General features: G+C 45.7%; 1 protein-coding gene and 1 long non-coding RNA gene across 4 annotated transcripts in view; one reads left to right on the forward strand and one right to left on the reverse strand.

Moving 5' to 3' along the window:
• The window catches only part of LOC144770745 (hyaluronan synthase 1-like), a 272,375-nt gene extending 271,060 nt beyond the window's left edge, over positions 1-1,315 (reverse strand). For 2 of the 3 annotated variants that reach the window (XM_078655491.1, XM_078655489.1), the window contains exon 1: positions 503-1,315. The gene's annotated coding sequence lies outside the window, so the exon portion shown is untranslated. Of the gene's footprint in view, positions 1-496 lie in introns of all 3 variants that reach the window. The other variant, XM_078655490.1, reaches the window with a different exon arrangement.
• On the forward strand, positions 705-24,377 carry LOC144770746 (uncharacterized). Its single transcript, XR_013598997.1, has 3 exons — positions 705-755; positions 5,620-5,776; positions 23,480-24,377. It is a non-coding gene; the product is annotated as an uncharacterized LOC144770746 (long non-coding RNA).
• Positions 24,378-26,141: the final 1,764 nt, after the last annotated feature.

Consider the following 26,141-nt stretch of genomic DNA (forward strand, 5'->3'; position numbering starts at 1 on the left):
CAAAAATCCAAAGAAAGCTTATTTCATAAACAGACAGAAGCATTTCACCTAAGTACACCACTTAGAAGAGTGTATTGAGAAGATTTTTTTTGAAGTGATAGTTTTCAAAAATGAACGTAGAAACGTTCATGCCTCTTCCCACCCTGATAACAAAGCCAATAGTGCACTAAGAGGCAAGTCAATTGTCATGTGGACACCTCGGGATGGCCAGGCTTTTAAATAAAAAACATAAATTATAGAATACATATTACCTGTACATCCCTAGGGGTGTTTTTATACAGGTGCAGCTGGTGGTCTGTTTGTATTAGAGATACCCTCTGCACTGCACATATACAACAAATTAACTCCCAGACCCTAAGAAACCTGACAGGGCCATCGAACACGTGCCTGTATTACCCAGTCGTGACCCCTACCCCCCTACCCCCCCCCCCCCCCCACCACCACCGCCACACACACACATCACTATGCTAATGCAGTGGTTTCCTTAGAAACGCACCCTCACCTGTCCGAGAGGCCGAAGCATCGTGCGCCGAACCTGCCTCCAGGTCCATATCACCTGTAGGCGCCAAGCTGCGGTGCCAGGGATGTGAAGGGGCGCTGTCATGAGCCGGCTGGGGCACTCTGGGGCCTGGGAGACCAGTGACCTCAGACAGGAAGAAGCCTCGGGGAGTGAGTGACGTGTAGAGGGCAGGATTCGCGCTCAGTGAGTGAGGGTGCTGTGTGAGGGAAGCCAGGAGCCACAGGGAGTGATGGAGGTTTGTGAGAGGAGGCTGGAGGCACACCCGGAATGTGAGAGTGCTATGTGAGGGAGGCGAGAAGTCTAATTCAGGAAGTGAGAGCGTCGCGTGAGGGAGGCCAGGAGTCACAGGGCGTGAGAGTGCTGTGCGAGGAAGGTGAGAGGTCTCACTCAGGAAGTGAGAGCGTCGCATGAGAGGCCAGGAGTCACAGGGCGTGAGAGTGCTGTGCGAGGAAGGTGAGAGGTCTCACTCAGGAAGTGAGAGCGTCGCATGAGAGGCCAGGAGTCACAGGAAGTGAGAGTGCTGTGCGAGGAAGGTGAGAGGTCTCACTCAGGAAGTGAGAGCGTCGCATGAGAGAGGCCAGGAGTCACAGGAAGTGAGAGTGCTGTGCGAGGAAGGTGAGAGGTCTCACTCAGGAAGTGAGAGCGTCGCATGAGAGAGGCCAGGAGTCACAGGAAGTGAGGGTGCTTGTGAGGGAAGCGAAGAGTCTCACCCATGCAGTGAGATCGCTGTGTGACTGTGAGGGAGGCGAGAAGTCTCATTCAGGAAGTGCTAGTGGCGCGAGGGAGGCCGGGACAGCGCGCGGCGGCGGTTCTGCTCCGTTTGCTTTTGAATGTTCATCAGTTCCAGGTTCTAGAGTGAGCCAGGGCGACAGCGAGGCGGGAGGGCCCCTGGGCTGCCTGTGCTCTCAGTTTATAAAGGTGTAAAGGGAAGTCCTCCCCTCGCAGACAGCTCCTCTGTGAAGGAAGGACCATCGCAGGGTGTTAAGTATAATAACCCAAGACAACACAGGGCTGCCCTGTGTAAAGAACCCCCACACAAAGACCTCTATGAAGGGAGGACCCTCACAGAGCAGCCCTGCGCCCCCTCTCTGTACACAGATGGCTCTCACAGGCCCCCCCTCCCCCCCTCTCTTACTCAGATGGCTCTCATGGCAGCCCTGGGCTCCATCTCTGCACACGGATGGCTCTCATGGCAGCCCTGTGCCCCCTCTCTCTGTAAAGGCGCAAAGAGAGCTCGCCTGTGGAACCTCTCTGTTAAAGCAGTGGATTCGGGGATGTACTGATGTTTCAATTCCTGACACGGCTCACCCATTCACTCAAGGGCAGAGGTCTTCAAATTTTTGGTTGCCGATACCCACCTGTCAACATTTTCAGTCATAAGGACCCCCTCCTGACAAACATTTTTAAACCTGTAAGAAAGGCTATTGGAATTATGAGGCAGGTGAGGACCAATTTACATGACAGGCTTGACTAAATTGTGTGGGAAGAATATTTAAATAATGTTATTTGATGCCGCGTTATTTTGGGATAGAATTACTTCATTATTTTTAAATTTTTTGCACATAGTAACACGAGGAAAGATTTCACCCCATCGGTATCAGTTTATTACCAATAAACAGCAATTATCCCCAGAAAGATGTCTAATCAAATTTTTTGATGGGCCTTCCACTAGGCAGGTATACATGCTGCCACATTAGAAGATCGCCTGGAGCAGCAGGGGTCCCTTAAATCCCTGGCGGTCTTGTGCAGAGTTAAGCAATTTACCCATGCCACCATTTTCTTTCACCCCTTTTTACAACTTCTGATATCTCTCCATTCAACTTCTCACTTACCTCTTAATCCCCTCTTGCCATTCTGTCCACTGCCCATCATCTCTAACAGTCTCTCGCATTTATATAATGGCCTCTCTGGCCCGCCACCTCCCGTGCCCATCTGCACTTCTCATTCATCTTAAATCTCTCCATTCAAATTGTTGTCTATTTGTATCTCACACCTCTCCAGGCCCCCATTCATCTTTTACATCTCTCCTTTGTTCTTCCACACCTTCTTGAACCAGTGTCCCTTTTCCCTGTTACCTCAGCACCAGTGCTTAATTTGAGCAGGTGGTTTCCAGTGCTCAGCACTGGCACCTAATTGTGCACATTGGCACTGTGACCATCTGCCACATCTTGGCTTAGTCTGTGTAATTTAGAAATGAGCAGAACAGCAATTGTTTAATAATTCAATATACATTAAAACCGATAAACTCTTGACACCCAAGCCATTCTTATAGCTTTGGGGGCTTGAAATAGTCACACTTGTACAAGTGTTATGGTTGGTAGTTGCATATGTATTGTCAATGGCCTCACAGGCAAGGCAATGGGTGGGTGGTTAAAGTTGCAGTGGCCTACTGGTGAGGTCCCTGGCACATGTTGTATCACAAATTAATCACTGTTCAGCACCCACCCCATTACTCCTTTTCTTCCCCTATCGCTGCTGTCTCTCACCATGTTGCATCAAATTACTTTTTAGGTCACAAATCATCTCTCAGCTATCTTCTCTCACAGTTTAACAGTAAGTTTAAGGACTGTGCCCTCAACTTTCGCTCACACTCACACTCACTTCTTGCGTGTCCGCACTTCCCTTCTGCACTTCACATTTCTCCTCATCCCTGACCTCTTCAATCGAATCCTCTCACTCCTTTGCTGTCCTTTCTCATCCTCTCATCTCTCCTCACCGAGCACACGGTTTAGACCTGTATGCTCCTCTCAGCCTGTTCCACTCTGCTTATTGTTCCCTAATTCAGAAAGGCACAAATTGTCTGTCTTTCTGTTTTGGTGTAGGCCGCACAGTTATGGAACATGCACCCTCCTTTGCTTCACTCCACCAAGAATCTATTATCCTTTAGGAAGATAAAAAAAAAACTGCCTCTATGCTCTGTAGGCCACCACATTTGGCTGGTTCTCCTTCCCTTTCTGTGTGTTTCTCATTTGCCTTCAGGCAGCAGATGGCTATTAGCCCCAGTATGGGCCTGTTTGAGTGAGTTGCAAATTCAGCAGTAAGGGGGGCAGGTGAATGAGGTGTCACATGAGTTCAGGATGAGTGCAGATGAGTAGTGTGACTGCAGGGTGAGGTACAGGGTGAACAGCGCAAGTGCATTGTGAGTGCAGTGTGATCGCTGTGAGTGCAGGGTGAGCGGGTGAATGATGATAGTGCATGGTGATCAGTGTGAGTGCATTGGGATCGCTGTGAGTGCAGGGTGAGCGTGAAAATGAAGTGAGAAAATGAGAAGTGAGTTCTCTGAATGTAGGGTGCAGTCCCAGACACTTGAAGTAACTGAGCATATTATTGAAGGCGGCGTAGTGTTTAAGATAGAAGTTAAACTATTGCTATTATGACATTAATCAGGGATCGAGGGTGGAGGAAATAATTAATATGCTGATCCTGCAACACACTTCCAGTCCTATGGTTAGGGTTGCCTGCTCATTATTTTGATGTCCCAGACGGTACAAAAATAATCAGTCACCTAAAGCCTTAAATTTCAGCACTCATCTGTGATACTTGGAAAAGCAAATATACATAGAAAGCACTTTTAATTGTGTTCTAGGGCTGCCTCAATGATCCATGACTGATAATTAAAGGGAATAAAGACCGATTATGTCTAAAGTAAAAGATAAAGTCCCATTATGAATGAATGCATATGATTTGATTTACAATCCTATTTAGTGTCAAGAGGAGGCCTTTGCATGCTCTTTAAACATCAAATGGCTGGTATTTTTCTTTTAGCAACCCAACTTTATATTTCCTTTCATGAAATGCAATCTCACACTACTGCAGTAAATGTAAAATACAAAAAAAAGGAATAGGCAGAGTGGGGATCCAGGGGGTACTGGAAATAGAAATAAAAACTAAACCTTGGTAACCAGTTTACAAAAGATATGTAAATATGCAAAAGGTCTTTGAAAACTTGTAAAAAACAGGCAGGCAGAGCCCACAGCAGCTCGAGCTGAGGCACACGACGGGGGAGGAGGGGGGCTGAATCCCTTGTAGTCCTATGGGCCTAGGCAGAAATGTGACCGGGAATGCGCTACCCCCTTTCCATCACTTCACGGCCCCCCTGGGGGTGGCGCCCACACTTTGAAGACCAATGCTCTAGGGGCTTCTCCTGGTGGGGGGGTGTGGGGGAAGGCGGAGCCTGCGTGCCAGCATCCCTGTGCCCATGGATCTGTCTAATCTTGGTATTTTCTAAGATGGCTTTACTCTGTTCAGGTCGCTGGCACCCATGGCCCCTGCTGCCCCCCCTCTCTCTAGGGGGGGCCCTATGTTTACATGCTCGAGCCTTTCCTTATATTATGCCTCGGGAGCCTTGCACCTCACCCAAAGGTGTCTAAACTTGTGGAGAGCCAAGATTACTTGTATCCTGATCCTCAGCTAGGGGGCATGTAGAGGCAGGCACTGCTTACCACCCGGGATACAAATTCTAGAGGGTAAGCCTTGGTCTCTGCAGTGCCTCGAATAGACTGTAACTCATGGGCACTCCCTCTCACTCATGGAGCATTGACTGTTTTCCCTATAACAGCTAATCAAGCCTTCTTTACTTGTAACAGCCTCATCTTTCCCGTAACAGGTGATCAACCCCTTCCCTGCAAAAGGTGATCACTCCCGACTTGTTTTTCACAATTGATCACCTAAACTTCCGTGTAAGAGGTGACCACGCTGCCTTTCCTCCAAAAGGTTGGTGACGCTCTTTTTCCTTGTAATAGATGATCTCAATTTCCTTTCCTATAGAACAGTGGTCTTTAAACATTTTTATTCAACGCTCCCTTATAAAAAAAAATCATTGCCCCCCTCCAGAATTTTTCACAATTTTTCTGTTAAATTGACAAAGTTTAAATATGTCTAGACGTATTTAAACATTACAGTTAAGTTCTGTAAAACCTTTTAAAATTGCAATTAAACATACTATTCTGGGTAGATGGGACTTACTAACCTGTAAAATTATCCACAGTGTGATTATCCGAGTGGGAGTTTTGAGTCCCTTCCTTTTTGACACCTAAATGACAAAAGATGTTTGCAATGGCCCATTACAGAGTGGCTTACTGCTGATTATTATTTTTCAGCTTAAAACGAAGTACTGCTAGCAGCATGATGCTTCTTTTATCCAGAGCCTGGTGCTCCCCTGAGATGACCCGCCCCCCAGTTTGAAGACCCAAGCTATAGAAGGTGATCACTCTGCCTTCGCTGTAACAGATCATCACCTCATGTCCCTTGTCACAGGTGAGCACCCTCATCTTTCCAGAAGCAGGTCATTACCCCCTTACCTATAATAGACAGTGACCCTCTTCTACACTTTAGCAGGTGACCACCCTCATCTTCCCTGATCACTCTGCCTTCTCTGTTACACACAATCACACCATCCTCCCTGTAACCGTAAATGACTGTGCCTTCCTGTAATAGGCAGGGACCTGCATCGTACTTCTACAGAGGTTATCATCTTTCCTGTAATAGGTCATCAGCCTCACATTCACTGTGACAGATGATCGTCTTCTTACCTGCAACTGGCGATCCCCCTCTTCCTCATAGAGTATTCCCTTGTGGGTGAGCCCTCTGCTGCTTCAAGGTAGACTCTATTGTACACCTGTTGTGGGTTAACAGCACCTCCAATGGGACGGGCCCTCTGCTACTCCCAGGTGGGCTCTATATTGTACGAATATATGATTATACCACGATTTCAAATACCACGCATGGCTTTACCACGCGAATTTTACATCGCAAGTGGCTTTACCACGCTGGTATTTACAACGTAGGATTTTACTACGCCTAGAAACGTCTTACCTGCACGTCTTTCTCTACGAGCCCTTACTTCCATCCTCCATTGAAACAAGCGTCAAAACACGTATACCAAAATAAAAAAAGGACTGCTTTTTTGACGTACACGGCACGTCTTTGGGGGAGGCTCTTTCCTTTTTCTTTTAAATTTATGTTCGTTTTTTTTTTAAAGTAACCTGCTTGTTATTTTTGGGGGGGGAGACCCCCCCCAGCCCCCCTCCGAGCCCCCCCCCGCTCTGCCCCCCAAGCCCACGCAGAACGACATGAAGGAATACCACGTCTCCCCCCCCAGCCCGTGGTAAAGACGTCGTGGAAGGCACCCTGCGTGGAAGGCACCCTGCGTGGTAAGTGTCACGTGGTAAAAGTTAGTAGTGGTAATGCCTTCGTGGTAAATGATGTTTCCCATATTGTACACCCGTTGTAGGTTAACATCACTTCCAGTGGGTGGGCCCTCTGCTGCTCCCAGGTGAACTCTATATTGTACTCCCTTTGTAAGTTAACAGCACCCTCAATGGGGGGGCACTCTGCTGCTCCCATGTGGTTTATATATTGTACACCAGCTATAGGTCAACAGCCTCGACTGTGAGTGGCCCCTCTACAGGTTAACAGCACCTCCAATGGGTAAGCCCTCGGCTGCTCCAAGGTAGATTCTATATTGTACATCTCTTGTGGGTTAACACCACCTCGGATGGGTGGGCCCACAGCTGCTCCAAGGTAGACTCTATATTTTACACCCCTTGTGGGTTAACAGCACCACAGTTGGGTGGCCCCTCTGCAGGTTATCAGTACCTCCAATGAGAAAGCCCTAGGCTGCTCCAAGGTGGACTCTATTTTGTACACCTGTTGTGGCTTAACAGCAGCTCCAGTGCATTGGCCCTCTGCTGCTCCTAGGTGAACTCTCGGGGGCAAATTACGATTTCGGTTGGAAATTCTTCCGACCAAATCGGTTTTGGAATTGTTTCCAACCGAATTGGGTTCTCCGAGTCCGACCAGCCGAATATGATGCTTCCGAACATCGTTTGGTCATACGTGCATTACTTCAATGGGAGCCTGTGTTCTGAACGAGAGCACTGGTTCCCATTGATAAAAGGGGTGGTTGAGGAAAACCTTGCACCCTGTGGCAGGCACCTCATGGTGCATGCTACACTGTGAATGGTTGGAAAGAGGGGGCCCTTGGGTACCCCTATGGGCCCCATCCGGAGATGTACAGGTGAAGGGGGCCTGCTACGAGCCCCCAAAGTGAGATTCTGACAGCTGTTTCATGTCAGTCAGACCGATACGAAACTGGTGTCAGAATCGGACATCGTAATCGCTTGGTCGGAAACCGTGTCCACAGAGCTGTAAGATTTGTCTCAGAACGACTCAGGCTGTTCATATGCCACTTGGAACCAATCGGACAGCCCAAACTGTTTCCTTGCATTGTAATCTGTCGTTTGGAAATGTATCCAATTCGTTCAGAAACATAGCATCCACGTCGGATTCTCAGAATCCGAATCTCGTTCGGAGCCGTTTCCGACTGCATTGTAATCAGCGTCTATATTGTACACGCCTTGTGGGTTACAAACACCTCCAGTGGTTTGGTCTGCTGCTGCTCCCATGTGAATTCTATATTGTACTCCCTTTGTTGGTTAAAAGCACCTTCAATGGGATGGCCCTCTGCTGCTCCCAGGTGGACTGTATATTGTACACCAGTAGTAGGTTAACAGCAATACCAGTGGGTGGCCCCTTTGCGGGTTAACAGCACCTCCAAGTGGGTGGGCCCTCTGCTGCTCCCAGGTGGGTTCTATACTGTATACCTGTTGTAGGTTAACAGCACCTCCATTGAGTGGGCCCTTTGCTGCTCCAAGCTGTACTCTGTAGTGTACTTCAGTTGTGGGTTAACAGCACCTTCAATGGGTGGGCCCTCTGCAGGTTAAATACACTTCCAAAGGGTGGGCCCCTCTGCTGCTATTAGGTGGACTCTGTAGTTTACTCCTTTTGTGGGTCGCCTGGTAGTGTTTATAGTCAAACATTTAGAAAGGAAAATAACACTGTGCATCTGAAAATGTTGAGCAAAAAACCCAGGTAGGAAGAGTTGCTTACCAGCGTCGGATTGGCAGGGCGGGCAATCGGGCATCGCCAGAGGAGCCTGAGCCAAAACCAGCTGGTGTGCTGGTTTTTCAGCGTTAGATAAAATCAAATTTTTCTGTGCTGGAGCTTAAAGGCTATTGTCGCCTTAGAGAGAAGATCAGAGCTTGTTATAATTATGCCACGAGAATGGATGGCTCATTGTCTTGTGCAGTAGGACAATGTGCCAAACTGAGCAGGCATAGTATGTGATGGGTCCCCTCCCCTCCCAGAATGACAGTGGGCTCTTTTTGAGAGTCACAGCCAGCTCCAGTGTTACCTGGGGTTGAGTGAAAGGGGCTGTGCAGGGTGAAAAATTAAGTGTGGCGGGCATCTAAAAGGTTCCACTTTCGTTTCCAGCAGCAGCCCTCTGCCAACTTGTTATCTGGGATGGACTCCGGTTTACCACTGAATGAAAATAAAAAGTAATGTAAGCAACCAAAATGAGTAAAAGGAATATTTTATTGACAACACAAAATAATGTGTGAAAAATTTTCATTTGAGGGCATACTAATAGGGAAGGGAGAAAATCCATGGCAGGACAGTAACAAAATGGACTGAGCGAGGAGAGCAATGTGAAGAGAGACAAAAGGAAAAGTGAGACAGAAGAGTGGAGAATAATGACAAAAATATAGGAAGGGGAAAATAGAATCAAGTGAGGAAGAAAGGAAAGGTAGAGGAGAGAGGATAAGAGTGCTAGATATGCAGACAGATGGAGGTAGGGAGAGGGGAAGAGATTAGGGAGAACACGTGATGAAAGACTGCAGAGAGATGGGCAGAAATAATTAAAGACAGAAAGCTGGAAAGTGAAAGTGGGGAAGAGGGAGTCTGGAAAATGGTAGAGGATGTGGGTAATGGCCAGAGCTGCCAACTTTGGAGCTTGAGAATCAGGCCTCGGCTCAACATTCTGTTATTCTGGACATATCACTAAATATTCCTGTTAGAACTAGGGGTCTCTAGTTGGCAGAGGTAGGTACGACTGTCCAAATAGGGACCCTTGCTTCTAGTCAGGGTAAGGAGGAAACACTCTTTAGATAACCTCTGCTCACCCCCTTGGTAGCTTGGCACAAGCAGTCAGGCTTATCCAAAAGCAATGTGTAAAGTATTTGTTCCAACACTCACAGTAACACAGTGAAAACACCACAAACTGACTCCACAACAGTTTAGAAAAATAAAGGTATTTAATCTAAGCTACACAAGACCAAAACGACAAAAATCCAACATACACAGTTCAAGAATATGGTTGCAAAAGAGTTTTTAAGGTTGCGATAAAATAATCCACAGTTGGGTGAAAAGTTCACAGTTGCGTCAGTACCTTTTAAATGCAACAAAGTTCCAAAGCAGAAGCTGGTGCGGTGGAAAACAAGCGATGCGTTGCTCCTGAGACCCTGGGGAGGCGATGCGACAACCCCGCTGCAGCAGCGGGTGTGTTGCGACGAATCTGGTCTGTATGGGAGGAAGGAGGACTTGTATGGATTCCGGTGCGTAAGTTCCGTAGAAAGTTTTCTCTCGCAAAGGCACGATGCGATGATCTTTGGAGTTGCGACGATCTCCGGGGCGACGATGCGCGGACCAGTGGTGAGCTCTCTCTCACAGCTCCTCGATGCGATGCCTTCTGCGACGACACTCGCAGTGACGTGATGCGGTCCGCAAGCAAGAGGTGCGGCGATCTCACCCAGCGACGACAGGCTCTGCGACGACACTCGCAGCGATGGTAATCTTCCCGCACCGGATGGGACGGCTCTGGCAGGGGCAACAGGCGCTGCGACGATCTCAAACTTCGTAGCAGCGGGAATTCCCACGCCCTGTCGGGGATGCGCTCCGCAAGCGAGCTATGAGACAAACTTGCAAAAACTCTTTAAAAGCTTGGTTTCCAGCTTCCCAACACAGGTACAACTTCCAGAGGCACCACAACTGGGCCACACATTCCAGGAAGGACAAAACTCTCTCAATAGAGTTCAGGGAAGCTGGGGGTTAAGTCCTTTTGTTCCTGGGACTTCATAACAGGGAGACAGCTCTTCTCAGGCCCTTGGAGATTACTTCAAGACAGGGGACCCAGCACCAAAAGCAAAGTCCTTCCCCTCTCCTTGGCAGCAAAGCAACAGCTGGTCAGTCCAGCAGAGCAACAGCAGGACAGTCTTCATTCTTCTGTTTCAGATTTCTCCTTGGCAGAGGTTCCTTCTTGATTCCAGTATGATCTACTTTTCTGTAGTCAGGGTTCCTATACTAATACCCCTAAAAGTCTTTGTTCCCTTTGTGCAGGAGGGCTCTGAGCCTGGTCTGAACCAGTTCTGGGTGTTCCTTGAGCACTTTGTTTTCCTGGCTTCTCCTTTCCTTTCAGAGTGAGGGGCAGGGTCGTCAGCCGCCCAGCAGGAGGTAGAGCCAGGATTGTGGAAGGCAGGCACAGCCCTATTCAGGCCCAGGTGCTATCTCCTCCCACCACTCAAGTTGCAAATACAGTCATTCAGCCTAGGGCTGACTCAGCCAGCCTCAGGGGGAATCCCCAGCCCCTGTCACTCTCAAACCAGACAGTCAATTCACAAACAGGCCAAGGTACACAGAAAGGTCAGACAAGAGAACAGCAACTTTCTAAAAGTGCTGTTCTCAAACACAGGATTTAAAAAAAAACTTTCCTAAAAGATGTGTTATTAAATTCTGAGTTCAGGGATTCCAGACTTTTATGTCCTATCTTGTTCTTATGGGAAGATATGCTGGTAGCCACTGTAGCCAGCATCCCCCATGATAGCCTATGGAGCAAGATAGCTTTGCAGCAGTGAAAAACAAAAATAGCTGTAATTCACTACCAGAGCATGTCACCTGCACAAGTACATGCTCTACCTTTCACATACACTGCACCCTGCCCAAGGGGGTACCTTGGGCCCTCCATAGGGGTGACCAATGTGCACAGAAAGGGAAGGGTTAGGCCTGGTCAGTGGGAACACTGACCAGGAGAACATGGCAGTTCACAGACTGCACACAGGCACTGCGGTGGCAGGCCTGAGACACCATTAAAGAGCTACTCATGTGGGTGGCACAATCAGTGCTGCAGGCCCACTAGAAGCATTTGTCATCACCAGCCCTGGCACACCCAGTGCACTTTACTAGGGACTTCTTGGTGATACAAATATGCCAATCATGTATATCCATTGTAACACTGCGGAGTGAGGTCCTGGGACGTGGAGGCAGCTGGACCTAATAATTCAACAATACACAAAAAATTGCTGGCTCCACACTCAACTTCTTATCGCCAAAAATCAGAGTAACAAACAAATCCTAGTCTTAGATGGGTATATTTATTTTTACCCTTTTGAATTCATATTTTTAATTTTTGACTTTTCATTTTTCGTGAATGAGAAAGAACACTATACATTTAGCATACATTTACACATATATACAAAACATTTTCACAAATTACACATATACACATTATATACAATCCTTATCTATATTTTACTAATTCCTAACCACAAATAATAACTCTCTATGTGGTATTTCTCAAGTAGTGATGACTAATCATAAACAACAGTAATGAACAAAGTCAAGCTTAAAGAAAGATCAAAAATACGACTTAGAGCGTTATTTTAAGTCAGATTCACAATGAATGTGAGTATTTTATCCTTCCTTCATGCCGACGCGTTTCGAATCCAGTGTAAACAATTGCCGGATTCTCACCAGGGCTCTGTCGTTTTTGGGTGTCTATGGAATATATAGAAAAAGGGGAGTTTTTTAGTACTCAGTATTTAAGTGTGCCCCTTACGGTGAATGTCCCCACTTAATTAAGTGTACCTGTTATCTAGCTTGACTGCTCCCACAAGTGCACTTCTTTTTTTGTTGGCGCAAGATACTCCAGTTTGTTTGTTTTAGAAGAAGAAGAATCTCCTAGAGTGCAAATAAAAATATTTGTCACTCACAATAATGTGCCAGTACTAAAGTGCCTACATACCAAAGCTCCCACTGGTCATACCTTTTAATCAACAGACGTGTGTGAAGGCTCCTAGTTGTGAAATCGTTTCCTCGACACGATCTGAAAGAACGATTAAAATCAGCCCTTAGTTTTGTGCATGAAGCATAACATGCCTCTGTCTCTAATCTCAAAATAAAATGAAACGTACCTCCATAAGTTTGCGTGTCTCGGGTGTGGAGGGCGTTTCCTCGCCGCCCGTTTGTGAACTCCTTTCAATTCCCCACGCTCTGTCACCAGTGAGTCACTTGTCCTGTGTATAATTATAACCTCGTTAATCGGAGGTGGTGGAAATAATAGCGCCTAACACTTTCCTGACCGCAGCGCTATCATACCTGTTAATCGCATCTACTCGGGTCCGCAAACAAGCTGTAAACACGGCGGCCATATTGGGTCCCCCCATATATAACTAACCTTTGAGGTGCATTCTGCTCAATGAAGTTTTGATCGCGCTATATGTTAACAACAGGCGCCCAACTTATAGTCTTGATATCTCAGACAATGTATTGAGGCCAGTTTGGGTACTATTCAATTTTAAGATTAGGTCCGCTTCTTTTTTCAACAAAACTTTATCTATATCTGTCCAGCATTTTGTTTGATTTAAACTGAACAGTACAGACCATTTAAACTCATTCTCTCCATTATTTTTTTCAATAAAATGTTGCACCATAGGCGCAGTCATGACCTTATTTTTTATGCGTGATCTGTGTTGGGTCATCTGGGCATTAACTTGTTGGTTCCTTTTTCCAACATAGATTTTTAAACAGGGGCATACAATTGCGTAAACTACATTTCGGGTCTTACAATTAGAGAAACCCTCATGTTTCCATTTAACATTTGCATGATGAAATTCGTTTCCCTCAATCGTAGTTTCACAGGCCACACAGTTACCACACCTATGGTGTCCTTCTATAGGTTTCATGCCCCATTGAGACAGAAGGTCGTTTTTGGGTTTGGGCAAAGCAATATCAGCGCGTACAATTTGCTGGCATCTTCTAGAAGAACTAGAGTGCCCGTTCCCTCGTCCTATATTTGCATATAGGAAGAACCAGAATATCGGCCAGCAAATTGTACGCGCTGATATTGCTTTGCCCAAACCCAAAAACGACCTTCTGTCTCAATGGGGTATAGAAGGACACCATAGGTGTGGTAACTGTGTGGCCTGTGAAACTACGATTGAGGGAAACAAATTTCATCATGCAAATGTTAAATGGAAACATGAGGGTTTCTCTAATTGTAAGACCCGAAATGTAGTTTACGCAATTGTATGCCCCTGTCCAAAAATCTAAGTTGGAAAAACAAACCAAAAAGTTAATGCCCGGATGACCCAACACAGATCACGCATAAAAAATAAGGTCATGACTGCGCCTATGGTGCAACATTTTATTGAAAAAAATCATGGAGATAATGAGATATAGATATAGATATAGATAAAGTTTTGTTGAAAAAAGAAGCGTACCTAATCTTAAAATTTAATGCACTTTCATTATTATTATTATGTTTCTTATATAGCGCCTGAATCGACCCCCGAAGGGGTATCTCCGCGCTTGCCTTGGGAACCCGTCCTGGCTTTTCCCTGTGAGATAGCCCCTACAGGGCATCCCCAAGGTGAAAGCCAGGCATCCCGCCGCAGGGGGGCCGTTGTGGAGATTAAGCAAGCTTAATGCCCAGAGTTGCAGAGTGTGAACCCATGATTAGGTCAGGCACCGAAGCGAGAATTATCGAGTCCATGGACATTTGAGCTCAAGACCCTGCCGCGTCGGGAATTGAACCCTGGTCCCGGGTCTGACCTCTGCTTCAGGGTCTGCCTTCTCTAACCAGTGAGCCACACTTCTCCATACTCGAACTTCATATGAAGTTATTACATGACGTAAAATGCAAACAAGTTGGAAAATGAGAAATTGTTTATAAAAAGTTATTTCTTTAATTTATACTTCAAATCTTTAGTAGAGAAATGTTTTTTCTAAAATGCACTTTGTGTTTTGTACATAAACGTTTATAGCTTCACATGTTAAGGATGTTTTAACGCACATACAGAATGTGATGATGTACCCCACAATTGAGGAATATTTTATGCTTCATTAGTACACAGTCTATTACTTCTGGGGAATTCTACATACTATTAAATAACTTTCTACCCAACTGAAAACCGAATTTACTTAGGGGCCGATTAGGATGGCGGACGGACTTGTGTCCGTCCGCCACCCCTGAGTAGGAGGGACCGTCCGCATGGGCAGTGGCGGTCCCTCCATGGCAATTAGGATGTGACCGCCACCCTGGCGGTCACATCCTGTATGTTTTACATTGCGGCGGGTGCTGCTTGAAGCAGCACCCGCCGCAATGTAAAAAAACGAAAGCTGTGCATTTGCATGCACAAAGCGGCAGGCACCGCGCGGTGCCTGCCGCTTCGTGCACGCAAAGGCAGGGGGGTACCATAGGTACCCCCCATGTGCACCCCCATGCAACCTTCACCCAGGGGGCCCGCAACGGGCCCCCAAAGTGATTGTCCGTATGCTTTTCCACGGCGGAAAAGCCGCCGCGGAAAAGCATTACTTTCCCTACATCCTAATATGGCTGGCGGTGTCTGATAGACACCGCCAGCCATGTTAGTGCTTTTCCGCCGTGGTCGCCTTCCGACTGCGGCGGAAAAGCGGCGAGCACATTGTGAGACCCACCAGCCATCCTGATTTGGCGGTGGGTCTTTCAGGCCTCCTCGGCGGATTTCCCGCATACTCCGGGCCGGCGGTGGCTTCCGCCGGCCCGGAGTATGCGGAAAATCCGCCATCATAATGACCCCCTTAGTATTTTAGACCATTATTATATGGGACCGCACACAGGCCTACCTGTTTTTGTGGTGATGAAATTACAACAGAATTGTTAATGCCCTGATGAAGTCATTGGGTGATCTGTCCCCAGGACGAAACACGTGTCGGCTGTTTGGCTACATCTGATGATACCAACTACGCAGGATCATCTTTGAGAACATGTTACTTCAAACCTCTACAATAAGACAATAAAGAAATCTTTTTGAGAATATCTAATTCTGGAGGATTTTTTGGACTGAAAATATCAATACGATCATTTCTGAATATTACATTCTGGTTGCTCGGGGATGAAATATTGTTTGTAGCAAAATAATATAAGTGTTAGAACTAGGGGTATCAAATTGGTAATGTTATACACCTTTGACCAAATAGGTACCCTTGCTTCTAAGTCAGGGAAAGGGGATTACACTACTTGATAACCCCTGCTCACCCCCTTGGTAGCTTGGCACAAGCAGACAGGCTTATCTCAGAGGCAGTGTGTTAAGCATTTGTGAACACATACAGTAATACAGTGAAAACACTACAGATCGACACAACACAGGTTTTATAAAAATAAGTATTCTTTATATAGACTTATCGCAAGACCATAAACGACAAAATCCACAATACTGTAATCAATAATAATTCTTCAAGCTGGTAGAAATAGTTCAAAAATAGGTTATTCACTTAAAAGCAGTCTTTAGCAACAGATAACCCCAACTGGAGCTGTCATGACGTCAAGGTCATAGAAATCCCAAAGTACGGCACCGACCGCGAGGAGCGCGGCGTCGGCCCGAGTCAAAACAGACCCACAAAGAACAGTACTTTGGAAAAGCAAAAACAAAGACAGCTCACGGCTTCAGGGAGGTGCGGGGTCGGTTCTGTTGTATGGCATTTTAGATTCCAAATGAATTTTCCCGATTCATGCCCTTATATAGGTATAATTCGCATTGCCCTTATATAGGCATAGAAATCAAGCCCTTATTTAGGCATAGTCCATGCTGCCCAAATAAAGTCATGGCTACTTCCATCCATCCTTCAAACATCACAACAATTTCTTGGAAAACCAGACTCTTAAGCAGATGGGACTTCCCCTAGCTTGGATATTGATTTCTCCAAGAGACTAGTATGCATGAACAACTAATCCTTAGGGGTTCATCCATGACGCTCATATGTCCGACTTCACGTCAAAGCTGGCATTCTTAAACACCTTCAAGGTATAAATATACCTTCTCTTGCTATAGCAAAGCACAGTGTGGTTCGGTGCAGTTTGACTACCTACTTGCCCGATACAGCGAGCGACAGCAAGTGCTGAAGGAAGCCGACTGTCCAGCTGACGCACTGACAAGAAGCTGTCCTTCTCTCCGAGAATCCAGCTTCAGTGTTTCTGATTCCCCTTGCGGGTTGTTGGGAAATCGAGTCCGAGACAGAGATACCAACCTCTTTCATTTTAAGGTATGGAGCTGATTAGAACCTAGAGAAACCTTTGGCAATTCTTGGCAAAAACTAAACCTATGCTAAAAGACCCCACTTACTTCTTCCCTGGTACTAGGCCTAGGTTAGGTACATTGGGGTAGGTGTATTTTAGAAGCACCAGTTGAGTATTTTTCGCCTGTGTTATTTATGTATGTATTTTTTATGTCATAGCACTAGACAATGCTATTACAGTATTATTTTATACTACTGTTTACGCTGTACGCATTATACATTGCATTCTGTCTAACAATTATAGCAAAGAGAAAGAAGACTGTTCAATAAATATATTTATTGAAAACGCTTGTCTCACTATTTCTTTGCAAACTCTGTAGAAACGAAGCATGCACGATTGACTGTAAAATAGTTAAATATTGTTTCAACGACTCTGAAGATATTTGTTCCAGTCCTAGGCAAACAAAGTTATCATGTTTATGCGGTTGTCAGAAATTAATCCCTTCTTGTGTAGTCGAGAAAGTTTCTAGTGACCTCTGAGCTAGCTGGCACTCACAATTAAGTTTAATATATTCGATGGAGACATGCTGACCTCAGTCCTATGTCATATCTATAGGATATATTATTCCAATGCGCAGAGCCTATTGGGAATATAGGAACTACACTACAGTTCCTTGCTTCGGGGAAAATGATGTGTCGGGTCCTGGATGCTTGTGCAGGCAGGGGAGGCGTCGGTTCCTGACCGGAGAGGAGGTGAAGTCATGATGGCGCAGAAACCAAGGTTCCGTACGATGTCACGGTGTCGATGGATTCTTGACCACCCACGTCGATGATCGGCTCCGCGACGATGTCGGCTTCAGAGTCGATGCGGCACAGCAGCAAGCGTTGGGCAGGCGTCGCAAGTCAGAGCAGCGCTCACGGCTATTGCAGCTTACAATTTCGTTTGCTGGCATCGATGTGGCACGCCAGCTGGCTGCCGGTCTACGTTGCAAGTCGGAGCAGTGCTCACGGCTTTGATGCAGATGATGGCGTCGCTCTCCAGCGTCGATGTTGCAGAATTCCTTCTGTAGCAGCTAGAACAGCAAGTTCCAGATGCAGGCAAACAGAAGGGGTGAAGTCCGGTATCTCTGAGACCTCGGTTAGAAGGCAAGCTCAAATCAGGCTCTTGGAGTAATATTCTGCAAGATGATGAAAGTTCTTTGAAAGTTCCTTCTCCTCTCCTTCGTACTGAAGACACCACTGTAGGCCAACACAGCAACACAGCACAATGGCAGGGGGGCAGTACAACTTCTACAACTTCCTTGATTCTTCTCCTTGGCAGAGGTTCATCTTATTGTTCCAGAAGAGATCTAAAGTCTTGGGGTCTTGGCCCCAATTTTTATCCTAGCAAATCCTTTGTCCTCTGAAGGCAGAGGGTTCTGTACCCATTCCAAACCAGTTCTGTGCAGTCCTCGAGCACTTTGTTGACAAGACTCCTTCTTTCCTTTGACAGTGCGGGCCAGGGACATCATACACACCGCAGGAGCCAGCGTTGTGGAAGGCAGGTACAGCCCTATTCAGGTCCCAGGTGCCCCTCCCCCACCCATCTACATGCAGATAGCTCTATTCAGCCTTGTGCTGACTCACCCTGTCTCCTGGAATCCCCCAGCGCCTGTCACTCAAACTGCAGACAAGGAATACACAACCTAGCAGAGGCAGGCTTGGATAGTTAGGCAAGAAAATACTGACTTTCTAAAAGTGTTTTTTTCAAACACAGAATGTTAAAACCAACTTCACTAAAATATGTATTTTATCATTCTGAGTTCAGGCATACTAAATTCGAATTTCTACCATGTTCCCTGGGTCAGTTAGGATTATAAGATGTTATAATCAAACTGCCCATTCTGGCCTATGGGTAACAGTTAGCCTTGCAATAGTGAAAAACGAAAATGGATGTAATTCACTATAGGACATGCCACACACATCAATGCATGTCCTACCTTATACGTACAATGCACCCTACCCTTGGGCCTACCTTAGGGGTGTCTGATATGAGGAAAAGGGAAGGTTTAGGGACTGGCAAGTAGGTGCACTTACCAAGTCAACATGGCAGTATTAGACTGCACACAGGCTCTGCAATGGCAGGCCTGAGACACCCTTTACAAGCTGCTTCAGTGAGTGGCACAACCAGTGCTGCAAGCCCCACAGCAACATTTGATTTACAAGCCCTGGGCGCACATGGTGCATTGTACTCGGGTCTGACAAGTAAATCAAATAACCCAATCATGGAGTCACTAATCAATAATTCAATTTAATATAGGGAGCACTTGCACAGTGGCACTGAATAGCAGTGGCACAGTGCCCAAAAGCATCTAACCAGCAAAACAAATCAAAAACAGAGGAGGCACTCAGTAAATAAATGGAAGGGAGACTCACGCCAATGATACCAGGTCTAACAATAAGATTAAGTATTCATGGGGCAGAGGAATGTGAAAGAGGCTGACAGGAGAGAAGGGCAGGAGAAAAGGGGAAGATTTGCAAGATAGAGAAATGAAATAAAACGTAAAGGAGGGATACAAAATGACAAGAGGAATAAGGGCCTGAGAGATATACAAATTACTTAAAAAAAGAGCTCACTAGGGGACAGGAGTGGGAGAGAGGGGGATTTGTAGACAGATGGAAAGAAAAGAGAGTGGGAAAAGTGAGAGACTGAGTCAAGCACATAGGTAGGATGAGAGACACCAAGGAGAGGAAAAGAAGTAGAGCATGAGAGAGAAAGAAAGAACTAGTAGAGGGGCAAAAGGTGATTGAGAGAACGAGAGAGGTACACACAGCAAGTAAGAAAGGGGCATATAGAGAATGAAAGGCATGTTAGTGAATTCCTGCAGCTTTCCCAGATTCAGATTAAGTTTCTACCCACAAAACAAAAGATATCAAGTACAAAGTAGTATGCAATCCCCAAAGACATCGCTTGCAAAGAGGCTCCTGTGTGACAACCAAAAGAGGAAGACCCCTGGTTCCTTGAGGGTGAACAGAAACCTCCCGACACAATGGATGTGGATGGTTCGCAATAATACAGGATATTCAGGGATCTTTGGGGGAAGCACAGACTAAGGGATCAATAGGTGGCTAACATATTCAGACACCCAAACCAAAGAAATGTATAGGCCTGAAGATCAGGTGACGAGACCCGCGGGTGAGTTGCAGTGAAATAATGGTATGTTTGGTAGTGCATCTTGTCTTGGCCAATGCTACCGACCCCATGAGCTTAGAATGCTTCATTTATCAGAGATTTCTCCCAAAATTACTCCCATACTAAGCAACGTTTCATGAAACGTCATTATCAACAAATGCGGGTCACTTTTTCTTTTGGTGCCCGGGCCTAATTGTGATTTCAATCCGACCCAGATGCTTACACCTGACATGGGACAAAAGGAGACTTCTATGGCACCACCCTGTGTCAGCCTACAACTCATTGATGGATGCCCCACACATTTGGACTAGGAATTATGGGTAAAACTCATATGAGCCAACCCTGGGCAGAGCCTGCGTAGGGCCACTACATGGAGGTCCACGGAATTGTGGAAAAACTCCGCTCCGGCACCCGCCTCCACCCCCCTAATAAGAAACACTTAAAACGTAATTTAAAAAGAAATAAAGTCACTTACCTGTACTATGGTGTCCCCGGGCTGCCCTCCTCACCGTACATCTTGCGAGAACTGCACATGCGCATTTCTCACAGGATGTTTTGCGAGAAATGCGTATGCGTGCTCAGGTGCGCTTTTTTTCGCAAGAGGTATAGCAGAGAGGAGAAGGGCCGCCCGGAGAAGCCGCAGTACAGGTAAGTGACTTCATTACTTTTTAAATTACTTTTAAAGTATTTTTTATCGGGTGGAGGTGGGGAGCCAATTTAGCAAGGGAGGGGCTGGCTTACTCTGCTCCTCTGCAGAGTCAGAGTTTTGTCCTATACTCTGCGTTCTCAGCAGAGCGTGGAGTAGGCAAATCTCCGCACACTCAGCTGGCGGAACGGAGTTCTCTGCCCACCCTTAATATGAGCCCAGCGCTGGTGCTCCTCTGGTTAAACCGCTACCCTTTTGCTGCGGCTGTACTGAAGGGATAACGGGCACCAGACAACGTCTTTCCTTTTGTGAGATGTATTTTTGATCAACGTCCAACTAAATTATCTTCATTCACTTGTCCCTATGCCCATGTTTGATCAATTGACATTACAAGTTCAATTTTTTTCTATTTCTTTTTAACCAGATCCAATGTCCGATCAGCCATGCTTATAAAAGCCAACACATTTCCCGTTTGTCACTCACTTACAGCATTCAATTTGTGAAAAATGCATACTCTCCACAGCTTTATTCTCTGTCATATTTCCATAACATATCTCTTCAGACACTTATAAAGGAGACATAACAACCTGCCTTGCCTTGTGCTCACAGCGCCCCCCTTTGTTCATCACCATCTGTCACTTTGTACAAATCACTTTTCCACCTTGTCTTCACCATACTGTGCTCTCATATTTCACATAGTCTCTTGCCCATGAAGAGTACATCACTCAGTGCTCCTCTGGTGACCTATGTCCAACTGCCCACTTCATGCACGATGCCAAGGGCACATCTTACAAATAAAACAATACTCACCACCTGCACAATTGTGATTTCTCCCCAGATTGAGGCCCTCCACTGCTGTCACGAGGCACCACACACAATGCTCCCCTGAACCATAATACAAAATGCTGGCCGGGGATGCAGCATTTTCACCTGTCTTGTGCTTTAAATTTAAGGGTTCCACATGCTAATATAAATACCTATTGGCCCATCACCTGATCCCATTTAGAACAAAGTCCCAGGACAAATCACCCCTCTGAGGACACACAGAATGTGAGAAAGTGCTCCTTTTTGCGTGGTCACACACATTTTTTCTGCCAAGTTTTATTACTGGTTTTTACTCTAATAATTCTGAGACACTGCTGTCCTGTTCCAAGTGTTTGTGCTCAGACCCCTAAAAACATGTAGAAATTGGCTAATCCCTAGTTTATTTAACCTCTTTTAGGACCTTGGCATATGGTGCAGGAAATACACTTATAGCATAGAAAGTGGATTGCAGCACTTATTGTGCCATCCACTAGCGTGACCAAGAAATCACGGCTTCAGGCCTACCACTGAAACACGCCTGCTGCAGTATAAACCTACAGTCTGACCTCTCAAACTAACCATTTTGACAAGACAAAAAGATTCCTTTTAAATACTAATGTCAACCCTATGCAGGCCTTTTAGCCCACAAGGCAGGCTGCATGGGACATGTAGAAATGTAATTTTACCATGTCCCCACAGTGACAAGGTTCCAAAACCAACGTTCACAGTGGCAGGCCATGGGTGTCCTATAAAGAAAACTAGAGCATTGACAAAAATGATAAGTCTGTGTCTCGGATCTGGGATCAGCTCTAAAAATAATTCACCCACTCTCTTTATTATCGAATATAACACCAATTGACTGATGCAGATGGATATTCAATCAATATTTATGAAAAGTAACTTTTAGAAAGTTACAGTTTTCCTGCCTCAAACTCCTGGAGTCTAATTTATATTAGCTCTCTAGGAACAGTCAATTAAGTGCTTGACCTTAATGAGGGGTGACCACTTCTTCCCAGAGCAAGGGCAATGATTTGCGAGGGGGGACATCTTTTCTTCCCTGGCAGGAAGATCAGTTTGGGGCCCAGAATCTTAACTAACTTCAATGGGGCTTGCTCTTTCACAAGAAAAAGTCAGATGCCATCTGGAAAGGCTCAGCCCTTGTCCCCATAGTCAGGCTGGTACCTAACCCATTGGGAAGGAAAGCTACCACAGAACTGGTGTTGAGTGACCACCGAGACGAGAGACTCCTCATTACCCTGGACACACCTCTGGGTATGCACACAGGGTCTGCACGAGGGGTGAAGTGTTCCCCTCTCTTGAGTTTTAGGAATAAGGTGCACTGTGGGATTGTTTGCACTGGGGCAAAGGGCAAACAGGTAAAGCTGTAAAAGTGAGAAGAACTGCACCAGGAACCTTTACCCTATTGGTTATACAGGAGCCAGGAGTCACCCTCCCCTACATGCTGGTGCCAAGCCTAAGTGTGACACCCCAAGGCACTGAGGTTCTGTAATTCTCGAGACTGACTCCATTTTATATTGTGCCACAATTTTGTGTTGCCCTCACCTAGGCCTGTGAAGGTAGCCTGGCGAACAAAGTGGCCTGGCCTTCTTAGTCCATGTATACATTAACTAGGTTTCTTTCTGACTCTGGAATGAACTGTAAGAAACTGACCTCTTCACCTGAAACTGACCTCGCAAAGCCAATTTTCCTGATCGATCTTTGTCTGAGATTGCCAATCAATGTTCAGGACATTGTTAACTTTTAGTTTTCTTGCATATGCCTTAGCTTGTTCATCATCTGTTACTGTTTCTTTTTTATGTTTCTTCATTACATGAGTAATGCTTTCAATTATAGGTTTGTCCGGCTTTTGGAGATTGAATTTGGGACATTCCTAATGATTAACTTTTGGGCTGAGATACTGTACATGTAATCATGCCATGCCCTGCAGTGCCATCTAAATCAGATTAACCTTTGTGAACTATGTAATTATAATGTTTTGCCCATATCCTGCTAAAACCCCAAAGGCTACTCACCTGCTGACCCTCCAGATTTTCCATTTGTTTAGGAATGTAATTGGTACAACTCCCTTACATGCCTGGGGCAGGATAAAGAGTGTATAAGACGTGAAGTAAGACCATTCTAGCAGACTGCCTCATTCAGTTGCTAAGGCTTCTGTGTGACGTAGTCTCACCTCATTTAAGGTTAATAAAAATTTTCTTTTATATTTCAGCTTCATGCCCAAATTCTTTATTATTGGTTTGAATGGACTAAGTATCAGTGAGACCCCTGAGAAGGAGTTCAGATTTCTTCAGCACTATCCTCAGAACTTTTGTTATTTGAAAGAACGGAAGAAGAATTGCACTTACTTTGAGACATTTGAGGAGGCTTGAAGGCTAGACTTGCTCCTCCTTTCACCCATGACAAACCAATGGATTCTAGGAGCAGTCCTGTATGGCTACAGGGTCACAGTAAGCACCACTATTTTTCTGAAGTGCCTGGTTGACCAGTAGCAATTCTACCTGGACTGGATCCTGCTGTTGTCCTTTTCCTGACCTCTGAGAATCTCTGAGTGCCTTCCCCAGAGATGCTGTGGGCCTTACTGCTGTCGAAACGTGAGCACCAGAAGAATGTGTGGAAAGTTTTGATAACTTTTCCCCCAGAGCTGCGGCAGGACCTGCCAGAAAAAAGTATCCAAAAAGCATTTCCACTGCACTTGGATTTCAGCTCATAGATCCCCACATCTCCAAAAACAAACCTAAGTCCCATTTTGTGTTGGTTCAAAAAGTTTTAACAAAAAATCTCAAAATCTCCAGACCACCAGGGGGACCAGCCTGCTTCAGGTATCTGGACTTCGTTTCCTCTGCAGCGGTTAATGTTACACAGTGACCCTTGCAGGGAGGATTTTTTGCTTGAAAAATGACAAAGTCCCTTTCTGCAATGGGACTTCACAAAATGTTAATATTTTTCTTCAAAATAGTCAAAAATACCCTTTCTGAAGTGGGACTTTGAGATGTTTTCTACTTTTTAACTTTAAGACTATCACTTGGACCAACTGATTTGATGTATCTGACTTGGGCTCCATTGCGGTCAGCCTGAAATTTCACCTTGGTCCCATCCACCACGACCCTTAGTTCTTCGTGTTTCTTGACATGTTTCACCTTAAACCTTTGAAAACTCATATCTCCTGCTACAATTGGATTGTTTTCCTTTAGATGTCAGTTGGCTTATTAAAAATTTCTTTTTTTTAAATAATATTGGAGTGGGAGTTTTTGTGTTGTGTCTTGACTTTTTAATGTGTTTGTTACTTCTTCATGGTTCTACTTGGTTTACACATTTTCTGTAAATTAAGCATGTCTGCACTATACCATAGCTACCAGGACAGGAGCTGAGCTCAGATTAAAATTACTGAAATCTTGGAAAGGACCTAACAGGTTAGTGACTTTATTATTTGTGACTGACTATCATCCTCCCTAATACTTAATACATTTTCTTTTAGCATTCACCTAGATATTTAGATATTTTGAGCTACCTTTTCTCTGTGACTGGAGATGATTTGAAGGGAGCACAGTGGTCACTCAAAACATGTGCTGGCAGTTTGCACCTTTAATATCGACTCCAGAATACTATTTGGACACAATATTGAGGACAAACAAAAAAAAATATTGACTTGTAAGTAAGTCTAGACTTTCTAAACCTAACTCCATATATATGTACCTATGTGGTATATATAACTTCAAGATATGTAAATGTGGAATTAGGAATAGTAAATCTATATTTCCCTATATGCACTTACTTTTTGAAAATGTGCCCCTGTATATTCTGTCCTCTATATTGGATGTATGTTGTTACTACGCATGCTTTTACAACGCATGCCTTTACCACGCAACTTTTACAACGCAAGTCGTTACAACGACTTGCGTTGGGGGGCGCTGGATAGTGAATAGTTTAATTTACTATTCCAACTCCAGTCCCCGTGGATAGTAGGGAAGGTTTTGGATAGTAAATTAAACTATTCCCTATCTTACAGCGCCCCCCAGCGCAAGTCGTTGTAACGACCTGCGTTGTAAAAGTTGCGTGGTAAAGGTAGTGCTGGTAAAAGTTGCGTTGTAAACGCTGTTCCCCTCTATATTATTATACCACAATATGCTGGGATGTCTATATTCAGTAGTAGAATCTCTAGGGGCACCCCAGAGGGGAGGAGGGGTTTGAAGTCACATCTGCACACCCTAGACAATAAGTGGCTGTTTCCAAACGTTAGACCCAGAGATTCCTGCCACCACAGGTGGAATGGTCTCCCCATGCGAGGAAAGCAGGGGCACCTCCTCCATTAGGGCGGAGGAGCGTCGCCCCACTGCTTTCTCGCAGTGCGAGAAGCAGAAACATAAAATGGTAACACTACCATTTTATGTTTCTACCTCTCGTACTGCGAGAAAGCAGAAGTGTTTGGTTGGGGAGGGACGGTGGGCGAGTCTGCTGGAAAACAGAGGAGGAGTGGCTAGTTCAATTAAGTGGGCCCGGACTCTTTGGTAGGCCCTCTGGGGCCGACCAAACCAGTCATGCACAATTTTGCTTTCATTCAGCATACATAGAGAAAATGGCCTCCTCATAGGCACCCGGCTGAGCGCCGTCTCCACCAATCACAACGCTGTCATTGCAATGTTGTGATGGGCTTAGGGGATGGAGGTTGCTTGCTTCCTGTTCCTTAAAGCAGGACTCGGCCAGGAGCTGCAACGGCGCGGGACCTGAGAAGAGAAGTTTATTTTATTTTTTAAATAAACACACCCCCACCCTCCTCTGGTGACCCCCCGCACGAAACACCCACCCGCCTCCCCACAAGTGAGTCATGCCGGCCTCAACTGCAGGAAAGTACTGCACATTATTTTAAAATAACT

This window comes from Lissotriton helveticus, chromosome 7 (genome assembly GCF_964261635.1).
Source record: "Lissotriton helveticus chromosome 7, aLisHel1.1, whole genome shotgun sequence".
Lineage (NCBI taxonomy): Eukaryota > Metazoa > Chordata > Amphibia > Caudata > Salamandridae > Lissotriton > Lissotriton helveticus.